A 6158-nucleotide genomic window follows, 5' to 3' on the forward strand; every position below is an offset into this window, starting at 1 on the left:
AGAGAACGCTGGGATGCCAGCGGCGCCCGCGGAGGCCTCACCCCCCCACCCCGGCTGCCCCAGGGGGCGGGACTGCTTCTGGCCCACCTCTTTTGCATATTGGCACCCACAATCCACCGTGTCTATGAGGCCAGTATAAGGTGGTAAAATTATGATAAGATATAGGATTTTACGTGATCGAAAACATCAAAGTAAGCGTAAGCACGGAAGTTGTTCTGCAATATACCATTGTAGGAAATTATGCTAAATATGAAATCGACCATGAGTTATCCTAGCCGTAAGGTAATTTGATTGAAGGGCTTTAAATAGATGTGACGGAGGGCCTCGAATCGTGCTCGCTTCGGCAGCACATATACTAAAATTGGAACGATACAGAGAAGATTAGCATGGCCCCTGCGCAAGGATGACACGCAAATTCGTGAAGCGTTCCATATTTTTGCTATGATTCGCAGCTGGTCACCTCGTTTGGCTTCTCCTGCCCGGATCCTGCCATGACGTCACAGGGCCAGTGATATCGTAGCCCTCCCATGTCCATCTCCCGTGGCACCACTGAGGTTGGCGATAGAACAATCTGGCAGTCCCCGCTCGTGCGTGGCGCTATGCCACCTGCACCCGTAGCCTTCGCACAGCAATAAATAAATAAATGCTCTTCAGGGGCACTTACCGAGTGCCGGCTGCGTACAGAAGAGGATACTATGGTTTTTGGGTTTTTTTGTTGTTTGTTTGAGACGGATTCTCGCTCTGTCGCCCAGGCTGGAGTGCAATAGCGCGATCTCGGCTCTCTGCAACCTCCGCCTCCCGGGTTCAAGCGATTCTCCTGCCTCCGCCTCCCAAGTAGCTGGGATTACAGGCATGGTCACCACGCCCGGCTAATTTTACATTTTTAGTAGAGACTGGGTTTCTCCATGTTGGTCAGGCTGGTCTCCAACTCATTACCTTAGGTGATTTGCCCGCCTCGGCCTCCCAAAGTACTGAGATTACAGGAATGAGCCACCACACCTGGCCGAGACAGGGTTCTTTGTAGAGCCATGTTGCCTATGGTCTGAACTCTTGGGCTCAAGCAATCTGCCCGCCTCAGCCTCCCAAAGTGCTGGGATTACAGGTGTGACCCACCAAGCCCTCCAAAAAAAAATGTTTGTTTTGTTTTGTTTTGTTGAGACGCAGTCTCACTCTGTCGCCCAAGCTGGAGTGCAGTGGCTTGAACTCGGCTCACTGCAACCTCCGCCTCTTGGGTTCAAGCAATTCTCTGCCTCAGTCTCCTGAATAGCTGGGATTGCAGGCTTCCGCCACCACACCTGGCTAATTTTTTTGTATTTTTAGTAGAGACCGGGTTTCAACATCTTGGCCAGGTTGGTATTCAACTCCTGACCTCGTGATCCACCCGCCTCGGCCTCCCAAAGTTTTGGGGTTACAGGCGTGAGCCACCGCGCCCGGCCCCCCAAAAAAAGTTTTTAAAAATGAACTGAGGATGGTGATGCATGCCTGTAATTCCAGCTACTTGGGAGGCTGAGATGGGAGGATCGCTTGAGCCCAGGAGTTGGAGGCTGCGGTGAGTCATGATCGTATCCCTACACTCCAGCTTGGGTGACTAAGTGAGACCCTGTCTCTAAAAAATAAAAAGTAAAAAAGCCAACAGTCAGTATTTTTAGCTTTTTTGAGTAGAGTAACTACTCCACTCTGCTGTGGTAGAGAAAACGCAGCCGTAAATGATACATAAATGGATGGGCACAGCTGTGTGCCAATAAAGCTTTGTCTACAGACACTGGAATTTGAATGTTACGTGATTTCCACGTTTGACAGAATTGTTTTCATCTTTTGGGTTCTTTCTCTCTCTCTCTCTTTTTTTTTTTTTTTTTTTTGAGACGGAGTCTTGCTCAGTTGCCCAGGCTGGAGTGCAGTGGCGCCATCTCGGCTCACTGCAAGCTCCGCCTCCCGGGTTCACGCCATTCTCCTGCCTCAGCCTCCCAAGCAGCTGGGACTACAGGCGCCCGCCAGCATGCCTGGCTAATTTTTTGTATTTTTAGTAGAGACGGGGTTTCACCGTGTTAGCCAGGATGGTCTGGATCTCCTGACCTCGTGATCCGCCCGCCTCAGCCTCCCAAAGTGCTGGGATTACAGGTGTGAGCCACCGCGCCTGGCTGGGTTTTTTTTTTTTTTTTTTCAACCACTTAAAAATATAAGAGCCATTCTTAGCTCACAGGCCACACAAAAATAGGCTGCAGCTGGACTTGGCCTACAGGTCAAGAACACAGCTGTCCAAGAGAAAGATAAGCAAATAACAAACATAATTTTAAGTGATCTGGTAGCCACAGTAAAACAACTAAAAAAGAGCAAGTGAAATTAATTTTAATGATGTATTTTACACATCTGAAGTTATCCAAACAAGGCCAGGCGCAGTGGCTCATGCCTGTAATCTCAGCACTTTTGGAGGCTGAGGCGGGAGGATCCTTTCAGCCCAGGTGTTCAAGACCAGCCTGGGCAACATAATGAGATCCCGTCTCTACAAAAAATACCAAAAATTAGCTGAGCATGGTGGTGTGTGCCTGTGGTCCCAGCTACTTGGGAGGCTGAGGCAAGAGGATTGCTTAAGCCAAGGAGTTGGAGGCTGCAGTGAGCTGTGATGGCACCATTGCACTCCAGCCTGGGCAACAGAGCAAGACCCCACCTCATTTAAAAAAAAAAGTGGGCTGGGCGCGGTGGCTCACGCTTGTAATCCCAGCACTTTGGGAGGCCGAGGCGGGTGGATCACAAGGTCAGGAGATCGAGACCACGGTGAAACCCCATCTCTACTAAATATAAAAAATTAGCCGGGCGTAGTGGCGGGCGCCTGTAATCCCAGCTACTCGGAGAGGCTGAGGCAGGAGAATGGCGTGAACCCAGGAGACGGAGCCTGCAGTGAGCTGAGATCGCGCCACTGCACTCTAGCACTCCAGCCTGAGTGACACAGCGAGACTCCGTCTCAAAAAAAAAAAAAAAAAAAAAAAAAAAAAAAAAAAAAGTGGCCCGGTACGGTGACTCACGCCTGTAATCCCAGCACTTTGGGAGGCCCAGGTGGGCGGATCACGAGGTCAGGAGATCGAGACCACCCTGGTGAACATGGTGAAACCCCATCTCTACTAAAAATACAAAAATATTAGCCAGGCGTGGTGGCGGGCGCCTGTAGTCCCAGCTACTCGGGAGGCTGAGGCAGGAGAATGGCGTCAACCCGGGAGGAGGAGCTTGCAGTGAGCCAAGATGGCGCCACTGCACTCCAGCCTGGGCGACAGACGGAGACTACGTCTCAAAAAATAAAATAAAATAAAAAAGTAACTGATATGCTACATCTTTTTGGTACCAAGTCTTCAGAATCTGGTGTGTTTCCCACTCATGGGGTGTGCCAATATGGATACCAGTGCTTCCTCAGAAATACTCATCTCCACAGTATTTAGATTTACAGCTTTTATACTGAAAAGGAAAATTTACACACACTAAGATATTTAAAATATACAAGAGGCTGAGCACGGTGGCTCATGCCTGTAATCCCAGCACTTTGGGAGGCTGAGGCGGGAGGATCACTTGAATCCAGACTGGGCAACATTGTGAGACCCCATCTCTACAAAACATTTAAAAATTAGCTAGGCATATGGCACATGCCTGTAGTCCCAGATACTCAGGAGGCTGAGGCAGGAGATCACTTGAGTCCAGGAGGTCCAGGCTGCAGTGAACTATGTTTGCACTACTGCACTCCAGCCTGGGTGACAGAGCAAGATCATGTTTCAAATATCTATATATTTACATTTATATGTATAATGTGTATATATGTGTGTACTTATATATTTGAAAACTTTAATGTGTGTGTGTATATATATATAGTCAAAAAACGAAATCATGTCAGTTTTTAATTTTTTTTTTTTTTTTTTGAGACGGAGTCTCGCTCTGTGGCCCAGGCTGGAGTGCAGTGGCGCAATCTCAGCTCACTGTAACCTCCGCCTCCCGGGTTCACGCCATTCTCCTGCCTCAGCCTCTCCAAGTAGCTGGGACTACAGGCGCCTGCCACCACACCCGGCTAATTTTTTGTATTTTTTAGTAGAGACGGGGTTTCATCGTGGTCTGGATCTCCTGACCTCGTGATCCGCCCGCCTTGGCCTCCCAAAGTGCTGGGATTACAAGCGTGAGCCACCGCGCCCGGCAGTTTTTAATTTTTAACTGAAATTAATTGAAATAGCCCGGCCACGGTGGCTCACACCTATAATCCCAGCACTTTGGAAGGCTGAGGCCGGCGGATCACTTGAGGTCAGGAGTTCAAGACCAGCCTGGCCAACATGGTGAAACCCGCATCTCTACTAAAAATGCAAAAATTAGCCAGGCGTGGCGGTGCGTGCCTGTGGTCCCAGCTACTTGGAGTCCCAGCTACATATATATGTGTATATATATATATATATATATATGTTTTCAAAAAATGGAATATAGTGTCAGTTTTTAATTTTTAATTGAAATTTAAGAATAGGAAGTATTTGCCAGGTGCAGTGGCTCCCACCTGTAATACCAGCACTTTGGGAGGCTGAGGCAGGCAGATCACCTGAGGTCAGGAGTTCGAGACCAGGCTGGATAACCCGGTGAAACCCTGTCTCTACTAAAAATACAAAAATTAGCCGGGAATGGCGGTGTGTGCCTGTAGTCCCAGCTGCTGGGGAGGCTGAGACAGGATAATGGCGTGAACCCGGGAGGCGGAGCTTGCAGTGAGCCAAGATTGCGCCACTGCACTCCAGCCTGGGCGACGGAGCGAGACTCCGTCTCAAAAAAAATAAATAAATAAAATAAAATAAAAAAGAATATGAAGTATTTGCTTCCCTCATGGCACCAGCCACTTCCAGTGCTAAGTAGCCCCATGGCCAGTGGCTACAGTAGTAGATAGTGCCACATGGAAAATTTCCTTCATGTCAGAATAACAGAAATGGTCAGCACTGGTCTAAAATGACATGGGTCGGCCAGGTGCAGTGGCTCACGCCTGTAATCACAGCACTTTGGGAGGCTGAGGCGGGTGGATCACCTGAGGTCAGGGGTTCGAGACCAGCTGGGCAACATGGTGAAACCCCATCTCTACTGAAAATAAAATAAAATAAAATAAATAAAATAAAATATGTCAAACTCCTATTGATGCTTCAAAACCTCATCTCCCTTGCCTCCTCTTACATGTAGCTTTCCTTGATTCCTCTGACAGAGCCCCAACTCTCCCTCCAGTTCCTCCAGCCCCAAGCCTCTCATTCTGTCCTGTACTTGCTCATATAGGGAAATGGGGCGGGAGGGGGTTTCGCCTGTGCTGGCTCATACAGGGAATCCGGGTTGGGGGTCGGCCTGTGCCAGCTCTGTCTTCCTGGGCATGGGCTGGCCCAGAGCTAAGGTCTCCTGAGAGCCAGCACTGCCTGGCAGGAGACTGTCCTGGAGACATTTTAATAATTTATTATTATTAGTTTATTTTTTTATTTTTATTTTTATTTTTTTGATACAGAGTCTTGCTCTGTCGCCCAGGATGGAGTGCAGTGGCGCGATCTCGGCTTACTACAACCTCCGCCTCCTGGGTTCAAGTGATCCTCCCACCTCAGCCTCCTCAGGAGCTGGAATTACAGGCATGTGCCCCCATGCCCGGCTAATTTTTGTATTTTTAGTAGAGACGGAGTTTCGCCATGTTAGCCAGGCTAGTCTGGAACTCCTGACCTCAAGTGATCCGCCCGCCTCGGCCTCCCAAAGTGCTGGGATTACGGGCCTGAGCCACTCGGATTTTTTATTTTTATTTATTTATTTATTTATTTATTTTTAGAGACAGGCTTTTGCTCTGTTTCCCAGGCTGGAGCATAATGTTGTGATGATAACTCACTGCAGCTTCGACCTCCTGGGCTCAACGGATCCTTCCCCTTCAGCCTCAGCCTCCCAAGTAGCTAGAACTCCAGGTGCAAGCTACCGCACCCAGTAAGAATCCTATTCTCTTTTGGACTGACAAACTCCTACTCATCCAACAAAGCCCCAGCTCCAATGGCCCCTTCTCTGAGGAACCTGCCCTGGTTCCCTAGTCCACCTCCCAGCTAGTAGAGTTCTCTGGGAAGGGGTTAGACGCCTCTACGTGGCAGAGAGGGGCCCTCATTCCTGCCCCAAAGGAAGCCATCTCCCCTCCCCTTTCTAGC

The 6158-nt window shown here is 49.1% G+C and overlaps 1 non-coding gene across 1 annotated transcript; it reads left to right on the forward strand.

Annotated features, from left to right (window-relative positions):
* Positions 1-331: 331 nt before the first annotated feature.
* On the forward strand, positions 332-438 carry LOC129467183 (U6 spliceosomal RNA). The gene has a single exon (XR_008652306.1). It is a non-coding gene; the product is annotated as a U6 spliceosomal RNA (small nuclear RNA).
* The last annotated feature ends 5720 nt before the right edge of the window (positions 439-6158 follow it).

This window comes from Symphalangus syndactylus, chromosome 17 (assembly GCF_028878055.3).
Source record: "Symphalangus syndactylus isolate Jambi chromosome 17, NHGRI_mSymSyn1-v2.1_pri, whole genome shotgun sequence".
Taxonomy (NCBI): domain Eukaryota; kingdom Metazoa; phylum Chordata; class Mammalia; order Primates; family Hylobatidae; genus Symphalangus; species Symphalangus syndactylus.